Raw genomic sequence first — 15,069 nt, forward strand, 5'->3', positions numbered from 1 at the left:
GAGGGTTCCATAAATGTGAGTTTGAGGGTGGTACAATGTGATGTAGGCCCTAGAGTCAGACAGACTTCCAGAGGTCAAATCCTGGCTCCAGTACAACTACTGTATTTCATTAATTCTGTAATGTATGCTCCCCACCCCCACCCCCTTATTTTAAACATCTCTGCATCAAAGCATCTTAGCACTGTAACGTGGTTTAATTGCCAATGTCTCTTAGCAGTACAAGAGACAATAGTGAGACTTACAATCAACGTCTTACATTGGGCAGATAACAATCTTCTGGTACTTCAGTTTCTTCAGTTGTAAAATGGGGATAACAATAGTATTTACTTTACAATGTTGTCAGGAGGGGTAAATTAGATTTATTCTGCAAATTTCTGTCACATAGTGAGGGCTTAATAAATTCCATGCATTGCTACTATCTTTATGACTATTACCTAAATGAGATAATGGGGGTGGTGGGAGTCACATGGGCTGAGGTGCCAGAGGCAGAAGCAGCCCAAGGGGGTGTGCAGAAGTGAAGGTAAGTATCAGAGGGGCAGTGTCAATTCTCAGATTCAGGAGGGGAGTGTGAGGAACAGTATAGGAAGCCACACAAGAAGCCAATGGGGTGTAAGGTGGATCAGGGCATTTGGTTTTCAGATGAAGACTGGAAACAACGCTGGGGTACCCAGGCCCAGTGGGGATGGGATGGTGAGTTAAAAGGGCTGGTCAGGCTGGGCTGCTCCTCTACTTGATTTCTTTGAACTGTCATGTTCTCTAACTATAATAGCCATCATTTATTAAGTGCCACCATGTGCCAGCCACTGTGCTAGTTGATAAGTCCTATCTCATAAAATCCTGTTGTCAACTCTATGAGATAATTTTATTAGGTCGATTTTATAGAAGAAACCAAAGCTCAAAGAGGTGCTTTAACGTGTTCAAAGTCACATGGCTATTATGAGCCAGAGCTGGAATTTGAATCAGGTTTTTTGACTTTACATCCAGTCCTGAAGTCCCCTTGCTATACTGCCTCTTGAACTACACTCTCCACCATCTCTCCATGTGTTGACAAGTAATTTTCCTCTCTCCTCACTTCCACTCCTCCTTCCTCCCCCTACAGGTCTCCACCTCCCCGGCCCACAAATGCCAAGCTCACAAGTCATCTGTTTTGCCAAAATTCTGTTCTGATTTGATAAACTCTGGCCGGGCCAGCTCACTCAGCATGATTCAGCCAGAGAGAATAGCGAGGCTGCATGCTTGGCATACCCATCGTCTGAGCTCAGGCAGAATGGGCGGCGCAGGAACCTCAGCCTGACAGATGGCTCCACTCGGCTGTCTCCCCGGGCCCGATGCCAGGGGCAGCGCTCGCTCTCTGCAGGGGGGTGGGTGGGCGCCAGGTCCTGTGATTCTCACATGCGTGGCTGTGTGTGCGTGCCTGTGGTTACAAATGGAGCATGCGTGGGCCAGGCTGTGTGCCACCCAGGCCGCATATTTGTATGTGGCCGGTTTGTGTGTGCATGTGTATCTGTGTGCATGCAGATGAATGGGTATGTGTGTGCCTGGCTGCGTGTTTCTGGGTGTGCATGTTGTGTGTATGCAGAGGTGTGTGTGCATTTGAATTTTGAGTTTGCATTCATTCTGGTATGTGTGCTCAAGAACGTGAAATGTTGAGAGGGACAGAGAGAAAGAGAGGACGGTCCTATGCCTTGAGAAGTCAGCCTTTTGAACGTCCCTGTTTGCGGTGGAGAGCTCCTGCACACAGTCCCCTCCAGCTCTCTCCTCATCCCAGAACTGAGTGACACGAGTCGCAGTCATCCCATTCCCCATGGGAAGTCATCCCATTCCCAAGGTGAAGTTTAAGCTCTGAACTGAGCTTCAGGTTTCTGAAAACAACTTCCTGGCTACGGTTTCTCTCGAAGGTAGAGGTACTTAAATTCTTGTGAATCCGGCCCCCTCTGAAAATCTGTTAACTAGAATGGATCTCCTTTTAAGGAAAATATCCTCAAAACATATAATTTCACATATCATACAGAGAGCTCAAGGGGCCCTCCAAAGCCTATTGTGGACCTCTCTGGGGGGGAGAATTCTTAGGGTTTGGAAGGGTTGAAATAGAACCAGGAGAGAGAGATTCCCTGGAGGCTAACAGTGAATGAAATTTTTTAAATGAGGGAGTGATCATTAGTGTCAAGGGCTAGAAACAAGTCAAGTAAGGGGAAGATTGATGTAAAATCATGCAAAATCAAAAGATAGAAAGAAAACTATAAGGAAATATGAAATACACAAAACACTAACCAGAGTTATTACTATAGGGGAATTATGGGAGTTTTTATATTCTTTTTCACATGTGTTATCTAAATATTCCCAGACCAATCCAATGAGTGTGTACCAAATTTGCACAATAAGAGAGAATACCTGGCGGAAATTTTGGAGGCTATTGGAATAGACGACTTCCACTTCCAGCCAAGATGGCATAACAGGACTGGATTTAACCTCTTGCCTAAAATAATTATAAAACAAGACAAAATATATGAAATGACTGTTTTCAGATATTGGACAACAAGCAATGGAGGGCACTGATTCCTGAAAGACGGAGGAAAAAAAAGGAGTCCTAATACTAGAAATATATACTAGATAGGACTAACAGATTAGACACTGAGGAAGAAAATACAGACATATCTCAGAGATACTGGAGGTTCAGTTCCAGACCACCACAATAAAGTGAGTATCTCAATAAAGCGAGTCACAAGCATTTTTTGGTTTCCCAGTGCATATAAAAGTTATGTTTACACTCTACTGCACTCTACTAAGTGTGCAATAGCATTATGTCTAAAAAAAACAATGTACATACCTTAATTAAAAATCACTTTATTGCTAAAAAAATGTTAACCATCATCCGAGCCTTTGGCAAGTCATATTGGTTACATCAAAGATCACTGATCACAGATCACCGTAACAAACATAATTATGAAAAACTTTGAAATATTGTGATAATTACAAAAATGTGACACACAGACAGGAAGTGAGCAAATGCTGTTGGAAAAATGTCATCAATAGAATTTCTTCATGCAAGGTTGCCACAGACCTTCAATTTGTAAAATGCACAATATCTGTGAAGCACCATAAAATGACGTATGAATGTATTAGTGAATTTGAAAACATAACAATAGAAATTAAACACAGGAAAAAACACTGAAAAAAATATGGAGCATCACTGAGCTACTAGAAAACTTCCAGGGGCCAAATATATGTATAATTTGAAATCCTGAAAAAGGATGAGAAGAGGACCGAAGAAATATTTAAAGAATGAATGCCCAAAATTTTGCACATTTGATGAAAGCTGTAAACCCACACACAGATCCAAGAAGCTTATGAACCCCAAAGCAGAAGAAATATGTAGAAAACACACTAAGGATCAGTATCTCAAAAATATATCAGCACTCTTACATTCATTGCAGCTTTATTCACAATAGCCAAGATACGGGTACAACCAAAATGTTTATTAATGGGATACTATTCGGCCTTAAAAAAGAAGGAAATTCTGCTATTTGTGACAATATGGATGAACATGGAGGACATTAGTTTAAGTGAAATAAGCCAGACACAGAAAGACAAATACTGCATAACATCACTTACATGTGGAATCTAAAAAAACTTGAACTCATAGAAGCAGAGTAGATCAGCAGTTTCCAGAGGCTGGAGAGAGGGGGAAATAAAGAGATGTTGGTCAGGGGCTTCCCTGGTGGCGCAGTGGTTACGAATCTGCCTGCCAATGCAGGACACCAGTTCGATCCCTGGTCCGGGAAGATCCCACATGCTGCAGGGCAGCTAAGCCCGTGTGCCACAACTACTGAACCTGCACTGTAGAGCCTGCAAGCCACAACTACTGAGCCCATCTGCCACAGCTACTGAAGCCTGTACACCTAGAGCCCGTGCTCTGCAACAAGAGAAGCCACTGCAATGAGAAGCCTGCACACCGCAACAAAGAGTAGCCCCTGCTCGCCGCAACTAGAGAAAGCCCACGCACAGCAACAAAGACCCAGCACAGTCAAAAATAAAATAAATAAAATTGAAACAAAAAAAAAAGAGATGTGGGTCAAAGGATGCAAAGTTTCAGGTGTACCAGGATGAATAAGTTTTGGGGATGTAATGTACAGCATGGTGACTATAGTTAATAACACTATATTGTATATTTGAAATTTCCTAAGAGAGTAGATCTTAAAAGTGTTGTTGTCATCACGCACACACACACACACACACACACACACACAAAAGGTAACTATGTGAGGTGATGGAGTTGTTAATTAGCTTGATTTTAGTAATTATTTCACAATATATATGCATATCAGAACATCACATTGTACACCTTAAATATTTACAATTTTCATTTGTCAATTATACCATAATAAATCTGGAGAAAAAAAGAAAACACACTAAGGTACAGCATAATACTTATACCAATGATAAAGAAAAAAGTCTTCAAATGGTTAGAGAAAAAAACATGTTGCATACAGAGGTATAAAGATAATGACAACAGATGTCTCATATGAAATGATGCAAGCCACAGGAGAGTAACATTACATTTTTAATGTGCTGAAAAAAAAGTGTCAACCTAGACTTCCACACCTAGAAAAATCTCTCTCAAAAATAAAGGAAATCAACATTTACTATGAAGCCACAGTTATGAAGGGATGGTGGTATTGGCCATATGATGTCACTTGTATGTGGAATCTAAAATATGACACAAATGAACTTATCTATGAAACGGACTCACAGACATAGAGAACAGACTTGTGGTTGCCAAGGGGGTAGGGGGTGGGAGAGAGATGGATTGGGAATTTGGGATTAGCAGATGCAAACTATTATATATAGAATGGATAAACATAAGGTCCTACTGTATAGCCCAGGGAACTATATTCAATATCCTGTGATAAACCATAATCGAAAAGAATATGAAAAAGAATATATATATGTATAACTGAATCACTTTGCTGTACAGCATAAATTAACACAACAGTAATTAATAAAACATTTAGTTGTAAATCAACTATACTTGAATAAAATAAATTTTTAAAAAAGAGATGATGGTATTGGCACGAAGATACACATTTAGATCAATGGAACTGAAATAATAGTCTAGAAGTAAAACCTTACATTTATGGTCAAGAACAATTCAGTGGGGGAAAGGATAGTCTTTTCAGCAAATGGTGCTGAGACAATTGAATATCCACATGCAAAAAAATTAACTCAGGCACTTACTTTACACTATACACAAAATGTATTCAAATGGATCATATACCTAGATGTAAGAGCTAACATTATAAGACTTCTAAGAGAAAATGTAGGAGAAAATCTTCATGGCCTTGGGTTGGGTAAAGAGTTTTTAGAATGACATTAAAATCATGAACCTAAACGAAAAACTGATAAATTGGACTTTATCAAAATAAAAAACTTTTGTGCCTCAAAGACACCATTAAGAAAATGAAAAGACAAGCCATAGGTTAGGATAAAATACTTGCAAATAATACATCTGATAAAGGACTTGTATCTAAAATATATAAAGGGGCTTCCCTGATGGTGCAGTGGTTAAGAATCCGCCTGCCAATGCAGGGGACATGGGTTCAAGCCCTGGTCTGGGAAGATCCCACATGCCGCGGAGCAACTAAGCCCGTGTGCCACAACTACTGAGCTTCCGCTCTAGAACCCGTGAGCCACAACTACTGAGCCCATGTGCCACAACTACTGAAGCCTGTGCGCCTAGAGCCTGTGCTCTGCAACAAGAGAAGCCACCTTAATGAGAGGCCTGCGCACCGCAACGGAGAATAGCCTCCTCCGCTCGCTACCACTAAAAAGAAAGCCCGCATGCAGCAACGAAGACCCAAGGCAGCCAAAAATAAATAAATAGATAAATAAATTAAAAAATATATATATATAAAGAACTCTTAGAACTCAATAATAGAAACAAACCAATTTTGAAATTGGCAAAAAATTCTGAGAAACATTTTACCAAAGAAGATAAACAAATGGCTGATGAGCACGTGAAAAGATGCTCGATATCATTTGTCAATCGTGTGCAAATTAAAACCACAATGAGAAGCAAATGATGTACTCACCAAAAGGGCAATAATAAAAAAGATATGCAACACCAAGTGTTGGGGAAGATGTGCAGAAATTGGAACCCCCTGCATTGCTGGTGGGAATGTGCAATAAAATGGTACAACCACTTTGGAAAACAATTTTTCTGTTTCTCAAAAAGTTAATCACAAACTTACCACACAACACAGAAATTCTATTTATATAAATCTACCCAAGATAAATGAAAACTTATGTCCACACAAAGACATGTATGCAAATTTTCATAGCAGTATTATTCATAAGGCCAAAAATGGAAACAATCTAAATGTTCATCAATTGGTGAATAAACAAAATGTGGCATATCCATGTAATGGAATATTATTATTTAAAAGGAATGAACTATTAATACATACTACAACATGGATGAACCTCAAAAACATGCTAAGTGAAAGAAGCCAGAAGTAAAAACTACCTATATGATTCTATATATATGAAATACCTAGAAAGAGCAAACTTAAAGAGATAGAAAGTAGATTAAATGGTTGCCTAGGTCTGAGGTAGAAGTGTAGATTAATTATTAAATGGGCATTGGGGAACTTTTTAAAGTGATGGGAAATGTTCTAAAATTGGATTACAGTGATTATTGCACAAATCTACTAATTTACCAAATCACTGAAATTTTACATTTCCAATGGGTGAATTTTGTGGTACTTAAACAATACCTCAATAAACCTGTTTCAAAGAAACAAAGAAGAAATAATTTTGGACATAAAAAAGTTGAAAAAAGTCATTATCAGCAAACCAGCACTAGAAAAAAGGTTAAAGGAACTACTCCAGCAAAAGGAAAATCATACCAGGTGGAAATCTGGATCTACACAAAGGAATAAAGAGTACTAGAAATAAAAATATATGAGTGTATTAGTTATCTATTGCTGTGTAACAAATTACTCCAAACCTTAATGGCTTAAAACAACAAACATTTATCTCACTGTCTCTATGGGTCAGTCTTGGGAGACAATTCTCCATTGCATATCTGCACATCTTGTATCAACTTTGTTCCATACTATCTTTTTAAGGATGTTTGTATAGTAAAGAGCCTAGGAGGATGGAGAAGGTGTCTTCCTCCATGGCAGAGGGCAGATTCTTTTCTTGTTCCATCTAATAAGAAAATGTCTTTGTCTGGGGCAAAGGTTGAGCTGGTTTGCTGGTAGCCTCCAGCTTTTAACCATACACTATGAATGTCAAAGTTGATTTCAGGATGTTTTCTCTTGTGTGCTCTAAACACAAACTTAAATAGTTACTATTATGTTATTATGCTCCAAGAAATACCTATCCCAGGAGCTGGGGGGTACAAAAATGGAAAAGATTGTCTAGTGGGAACAAGGTAAATGTTGGAGGAGAGAACTTCAAAGTAGAGAAATACACTGCATAGCAGGACATGGTCTGATAAAGGCTCTTTGGTGTGCAAGACTGTGGCTAAGTTAGCTGAGGGAACCAGAGCTTCCTGTCCCTTGGAGATGACCTGAAGATAGGATTATGCTAAAAGCTGACATGGGTCCTTCAGTGAGAAGAGAAACCATAGTGTGGCACCCACAGAGCCATTGCCCTACTGTCATTCAAGCTTAAAGGAAACAAACCCACAGACAGGTCTTGACACTGGTGATGGTGAGAACATCCTTGGGTGTCCCAACAGCTTGGAAATGAAATTTCCAAGAAGGCAGAAAATAAGGAGAACTTGTTGGCTTTATTATTTTTTATTATAATTATAAAAGTAATGTGTGCTTATTATAAAAATTTTGAATAATAGAGAATATAAAGTTGTAAATAAAACCCTTTCCCTGCCAATCCCACTCTTCAGAGACACCTAATATAAAACAATAATCCCTTGCCCTGCCTCTCCCCTCCCCATTCCCCTAAGTCTCCTTCCCCAGAAGTAACAATTTTAGATCCTTAGCTGTTTCTTCTGGCATTTATAAATCTCTGTTTTTCCTAAATAATATGTTCTTATTGCTACCTTTTGATTAATCAGTTTTAGACATAGGGTAGTGACTCCTTTTTAACAGAATTTAGCTCTCTTCACCTCCATCCCTTCTGTTTCTTCTCCCCCATCCTACCAATAGAATTTTATTACAATTTTTGGTTAAATCAGTTGTCATTGTGCCTATGCAAATGCTATTTACAATTGACTGTTGAAGTATACCAAAATTATATACTTTTTCCTACTTTTGCTTTTCCTAAAGTTAACAATTGCCTTGGTTTTTTCATATGCTTCATTTTCTTTGTAATTATTACCTATAGCTAACTCTTCTGATAAATTCCAATAATCTTTCACTACAGTATTCCTCGTGGTCAATGGCATCAGGTAGTCTTATCAGTTCAAATTTTCCTCCTGAAGACAGCCCTCTTGGAGACCTTCATTTTCCTAAGGGAACTGTTTGCACTCTAGCCCTCATGCTCAGATCTCTTCCTGGGACTTTCCTTCCCTGTCATCCTGGGAATTCTTTTTTTTTTTTTTTTTTAACTTTTCCTGAGTTGCAGTCCCTGTTGCCTAGAATTGGTATCTTCCTCTTTCTTGGGTTACACCCCTATTTGGGAGCTCACAGGTACCAAGGGCTTCACCAGTTTTAGCCCAGTGAGAGCCCACAATGTTGCTCTTTTGAATCACCTTGCTCTCATCAGGACTGGTTGTCCTCTACACCTAGTGCAAAGCTGTGATCCTAGGACTTCTCTTCATTGTCACCTCTCAGGTGCTCTTAATCTCCTTCTTTGTTGGAACTTCTGTTTTCTTGGCTAGTATTTTCTTATTTTGATGAGAAAGGGTGATTTCAGACACGGCATGCCTGAATATGTCTTCATTTTATCCTCACACTTGATTATAGTTTCACAGGGTATAGAATTCTCAGTCAGAAACTATTTGCCTATAGAATTTTTAAGGCTTTGCTCCATTCTGTTCTGGCTTCCAATGTTGCTGTTAAGAATCCTGAAGCCATTCTGATTCCTGAGTGTATGTAACCTATTGTTTCTTATTGAAGCTTTTAGAATCTGAAAGTACACAATGATGTTCTGAATTTCACCAGTTTCCACATATGGATATATTTTCAGTCAATGTGCTAGATACTCTGTGAGTCCTTTCATTATGGAAAAATGAGACCTCAAGTTATGGGAAAATTTCTTGAATTATTTCTTTTATGATTTCCTTCCCTCAGTTACTCCTGTTCTTTGAGTGCCTATTATTTGAATGTCAGAATTGTGGACTTGTCCTTTAATTTTCTTATCTTTTCTCTCCCACCATCCATCTCTGAATTTTCCCCTTACTTTCTGGGAGGTTTTTTCAATTTTAACTTCCTGCCTTCCTACTGAATTTTGCATTTCTACTATCATGGTTTCAGTTTCCACAGGCCCTGTTTTGTTCTCTGAATGTTCCTTTATTGAAAAATAGCAAGGAAATTCTTCTCTTATCTCTTTGAGCATATTAGTGATTTAGAAGTTTTCCTTTTCCTGTGTTATCTTTCTTTCCTTTAAGTTACTTTTATCTGCTTGTTTGTTTTGGTCTTTATCTTTCCTGTTAGAGGTTTTACTCAGATGTTTGTTAATTTTTGACTGTCTGCTCTGGTTGAAGAAGGGACACAAGATAGATTTGAAGCTTTGAGCACATGGGTGAGGCTTGCTGGAGTTTCACTGTGGGATAACCTGACTAGGCCATTTGTTGGGCAGCCCCCTCAGTGTTAGTATGCTCTATCTGTTTCCCCTTTGGCTGATCAGATCCTTCAGAAAAAATGTTTTAATCATCTGTTCAGAGGGTAGATACCTGGCTGCTTGTCTTCTGGGAGCCAGGAAGGGAAAGAGAGCTAGGAGGTCTCAGCATTCAGCTTCACTAGACATATATTTATTAGGCCACAACTGTGCCATGCAGCCCTTAATACAGGGAGTTTTCTTCTTTTTTTTATTTTCTTAATTTTTTTTTTTTTTTGGCTGCGTCGGGTCCTAGTTGAGGCACACAGGATCTTCGCTGAGGCATGCAGTTTTCTCTCTAGTTGCGGCATGTGGGTTTTCTCTCTCTAGTTGTGGCACATGGGCTCCAGGGAGCATGGGCTTCTGTAGTTTGTGGCACATGGGCTCTCTTGTTGAGGCACAAGAGCTCAGTAGTTGTGGTGCGTGCGGGCTTAGTTGCCCTGCGGCATGCGGGATCTTAGTTCCCCAACCAGGGATTGAACCCGCGTCCCCTGCATTGGAAGGCAGATTCTTTACCACTGACCACCAGGGAAGTCCCGTTCTTCTTCTCTTTAAAAAAATCCTTTCTAGACTGAAATAACCCAGCAGTCTTCCTCTAGAGTGGAGTAAAGGCAGTTACTCAGGGGGGATAAAACATGAAGGAAACTGTAAGAATCCATTTCTTAGGCAGTGTTCAATCAATTTTCTTAAATTTATTTCTCACTTCCTTTGTCCTCAGTTCCTGAGCTTTTTGAAGATTCTGTGGTATAGACCAGGTTAGTTGTCTGCTTTTCCCTCTCTATGTGTAGGATTTCGTTTCTTAGATCTGCCAGGTCAGTTTACTACTTGTCCATCTGCATTCCAGATTCCAAATTTTTATTGCTGTTGTCTCCTTTCCCCCCAACCTTGTGAATCTCTGTTATTATAAATCCCTTTACTATGGTTTTAATGGGTTTTCAGGAGGGAGTAAAATTATATGTGTGCAGTCAATCCACCACCTTTAACTGAAAGTTCTTAAACACTTTATGTTAACTCATGGATGCAACTCTGAAGGCTGGAATTATTGTCCCCATTTTACATGTTAGAGGGAAGTAACTTATCCAAGATCACACAGCAGGTACAAACTCGGGTCTGTCTTAAAACATTTTCTATTTATATACAAGTATATAGAACAGCAGTTGCAAACTGGAAACCTGCAGACAGACACAGCCTATAGAGTTTTTTGTTTGGCCCCCAGAGGATTTTTAAACTCAGGAAATTTCGCATAAAAATCAAGTGTTTGGCTTTGCTTGAAAAACCCAAAGATCGGGACTTCCCTTGTGGCACAGTGGTTAAGAATCCACCTGCCAATGCAGGGGACATGGGTTCGAGCCCTGGTCCAGGAAGATTTCACATGCCACAGAACAACTAAGCCCACGTGCCACAACTACTGAGCCTGCACTCTAGAGCCCCTGAGCCACAACTACTGAGCCCGCATGTCACAACTACTGAAGCCCGCGCGCCTAGAGCCCATGCTCCACAACAAGAGAAGCCACCGCAATGAGAAGCCCACGTGCCGCAATGAAGAGTAGCCCCCGCTCACCACAACTAGAGAAAGCCTGTGCGCAGCAACAAAGACCCAATGCAGCCAAAAATAAATGAATAAAATAAATTAATTAAAAAAAAAAAAAAAGGAAAAAGAAAAACCCAAAGATCTGGCAACAGTGGATTGCATTCCAGCAGGACAAAATCAGATGGAATGGAGTTGCATCTGCTCCCTTTAAATGTGGGACCCTCTCTCTAGTTTGCTACAGTCCCAGCACGTCTTATGCTTTACTGTAATACTCATATGTTACCTGCCTGGGTCCTGTTTTAATTTGCACATTTTATAAATTTTTAGTAAAAAAAAAATGAGTCTTACTAGACAACTGTTCTGAACCTTGCTTTTTCACTTAATTTTAGTAAGTACTGCTTTGTGTCTGTTTATCTGCCCCGCTTACAGCTGTTGTCCTCTTACGATGCAAATGAATCAGATACACAAGTGAAGGCCTCCTGCAATCAGCTCCTTGCTATTTGAGCCTTTTTCCCCTTCACCCAGAGTTGACTGATCCACGGATAGGCACCTAACCCAAGCTGAGACAACCAAATACTCTCCTGGGAATTTGAAACTTGGACCATCAAAATTACCAGAGCTGCTCTCATTCCTTCCCTACAAGGTTTGGTTATTCAGTAATTCATTAGTTTCTATGAATGAACTACCCCTTCCAATAAATTTCTTTTTCTTTTGCTTAAGCCAGAGTTGCATGCTAATTTCTTATAAACCCTTCTCCCCTTTTCCCTACTGATGCTGCTACTCTTTCCAAGCTTTATAAAAGCAATACCATTAACAACTTTAAATTAAAACAGCTTTAATGAGATGTATCAATAATTCACATACCATATAATCCAGCCATGTAAAGTGTAAAATTCAATAGTTTTTAGTATATTCAGAGTTGTACAACCATCATCACAATCAATTGTAGAACATTTTCATCACCCCAAAAGAAACTTTGCACCCATTAGCAGTCATTTCCTATTTCCCCTCAATGCCCCTCCACACTTAGCCCCAGGTAACCATGAATCTACTTGCTGTTTCTATAGATTTGTCTATTCTGGATCTTTCATATAAATGGAATCATACAATAAGTGGTATTTTGTGACTGGCTTCTTTCATTTTGCATAATGTTTTCAAGGTTCATCCAAGTTGCACTGTGTATCAGGATTTCATTTCTTTTTATTGCCAAATAATATTCTATTGTATGGATATACCATGTTTTGCTTATCTATGTTTTTATTTATTTATTTACTTTTGGCAGTGTTGGGTCTTCGTTGCTGCGCGTGGGTTTTCCCTAGTTGCAGCGAGGCGGGGCTACTCTTTGTTGCGGCGCACAGGCTTCTCACTGTGGTTGCTTCTGTTGTTGCAGAGCACGGGCTCTAGGCACGCAGGCTTCAGTAGTTGTGACACGCGGGCTCAGTAGTTGTGGCTTGTGGGCTCTAGAGCGCAGGCTCAGTAGTTGTGGTGCATGGGCTCAGTTGCTCCACGGCATGTGGGATCTTCCTGGACCAGGGATCCAACCTGTGTCCCCTGCATTTGCAGGTGGATTCTTAACGACTGTGCCACCAGGGAAGTCCCTTGCTTATCTATGTTGATGGATGTTTAGGTTCTTTCCACTTTTTGGCTATTATGAATAATGTTGCTGTGAACATCCATGTACAAGTGTTTGTGTGAATGTATTTTCATTTCTCTTGGATTTATACCTAGGAATGGAATCACTGGGTCATATAGTAACTTGATGTTTAACTTTCTGGGGAACTGCCAAACTTTTTTCCAAAGCAGCAGCACCATTTGACATTTCTACCAGCAGTGTATGAGGATTCCAGTTTCTCCAAATCCTTGTTAACACTTACTATATCTGTCCTTTTGATTACAGTTATCTTAGTGGGTGTGAAGTGGTGTCTCACTGTAGTTTGTTTTGCATTTCCTTGATGTCTAATGATGTTGATCATCTTTTCATCTGCTTATCGGCCATTTGTATATCTTTTTTGGAGAAATGTCTATTTAGATCCTTTGCCCATTTTTTAATTGGGTTGCCTTTTTATTATTGTGTTGTAAGAGTTCTTTATATATTCTGGTTACAAGTCCCCTATCAGATATATGATCTGTAAACATTTTCTCACATTCCATGGGTTGTCTTTTCACTTCCTTCATGGTGACCTTGGAGGTACAAAAGTTTTAAGTTTTGAAGAAGCCTAATTTGTCTATTTTTTTGTCACTTGTGATAATTAACATTTCAACATATACTCTTCCAGATATTTTCTATGTATTTGAACAAATATGAGATGATGTATACTTCATTGCTTTATGTACTTAATAAATTGTGAACAATTTCCATGACTGTACATCATTATTGTCTTCATAGTATACATTGCACGAATTTACCACAGTCTGTTTAAGCAGTTGCCTAGAGATAGACATTTAGGTCATTTCCAATATTTTGCTATTATAAGCAATCCTTGTACAAGCATCTTTGCATACATGCCTAAATTACTTGATGGGTGAAACCAGGACTGAGGCATGTGACAGATGCATGATGAAGGTCAAAGAGGAGGAGAGCTCATCAATCTTGTATTGAGTAAAGTGTAAGCTGTGTAAAGAAGAAGACTTGAAGGTAAATCTGGAAAGGTAGATTGCAGCTAAATCGCTGACAGTCTCGAATGTCAGTTTGATAAGCTTAGATTTGGAAAGCCATAGAAGCCTTTTAAGTGGGGTTTTGACTTGATAAGAGCCATTCGATTTCACTTTGATAGTGTGAGAAAAAAGCTGACCTCCAAAACCTATGTTCTAGAGAAATTGGAGGAAAACCAAGAGATGCTAGTATCATAGCAGCCAGAAGAGAAGAAGCTTCAAGAAGGGAGTAGCCAACTAGGTCATATGATACAGAGAAATCAAATTACATGATTTAGCAATAAAAGAATTGTGCCATTTGCCTGAGTAAAATGTCAGTGGAGGGACTTCCCTGGTGGTCCAGTGGGTAAGACTCCACCCTCCCAATGCAGGGGGCCCGGGTTCAATCCCTGGTCGGTGAACTAGATCCCGCAAGCGTGCCACAACTAGGAAGTCCGCGTGCCACAACTGAGTCCACATGCTGCCACTAAGAAGTCCACATGTCGCAACTAAAAGATCCCGCATGCCGCAATTAAGACCCGGTGCAGCCAAAATAAATAAATAAATAGATAAATATTTTTTAAAAATGTGGATAGAGAGAAGTCTGAGAGCTAAAAGTGTGTCAGAAATAAAGTAATTCTCTTAAAAAAAAAAGCACACAGGAGGTGAGGAGGTAGAGGCAGTAAATGTATTAGTTAGGCTAGGCTATGCTGTAACGACAAACCACCCCCAAATTTCAGCACCTTATGGTGTTTCTTTCTTACACCCTATGTATTGGACGGACTGCTCTACACTGTCACTTAGGAGCTCAGAGTGATGAAGGCTCCATCACCTTGACGTTGTAACTTGTGGAAGACAGAACCCCCTCTACAATTGCCTCAGCCATTGAAGAGCTCACTGGAAGGTCACATGCCAGCTACTCTATGCTTTGGTCCAGAATGAGATACCAGCCCCAGTCAAAGAAGCTGGGGAATGTGGGGAGTACCTGGAATATGGGGTGAGCACCACTATCCCTGCTACAGGCAGTGTAGACTATATAAAATTTGTTATAAAAGGGAAGGAGAGAGATAAGGTAGTAGCTAGGGTGGCAGGAGGTGAGTGGATTTTGTTTTCTGTTTTTCTGA

The sequence above is a fragment of the Balaenoptera ricei genome, chromosome 8, assembly GCF_028023285.1.
Source record: "Balaenoptera ricei isolate mBalRic1 chromosome 8, mBalRic1.hap2, whole genome shotgun sequence".
NCBI classification, from domain to species: Eukaryota; Metazoa; Chordata; class Mammalia; order Artiodactyla; family Balaenopteridae; genus Balaenoptera; species Balaenoptera ricei.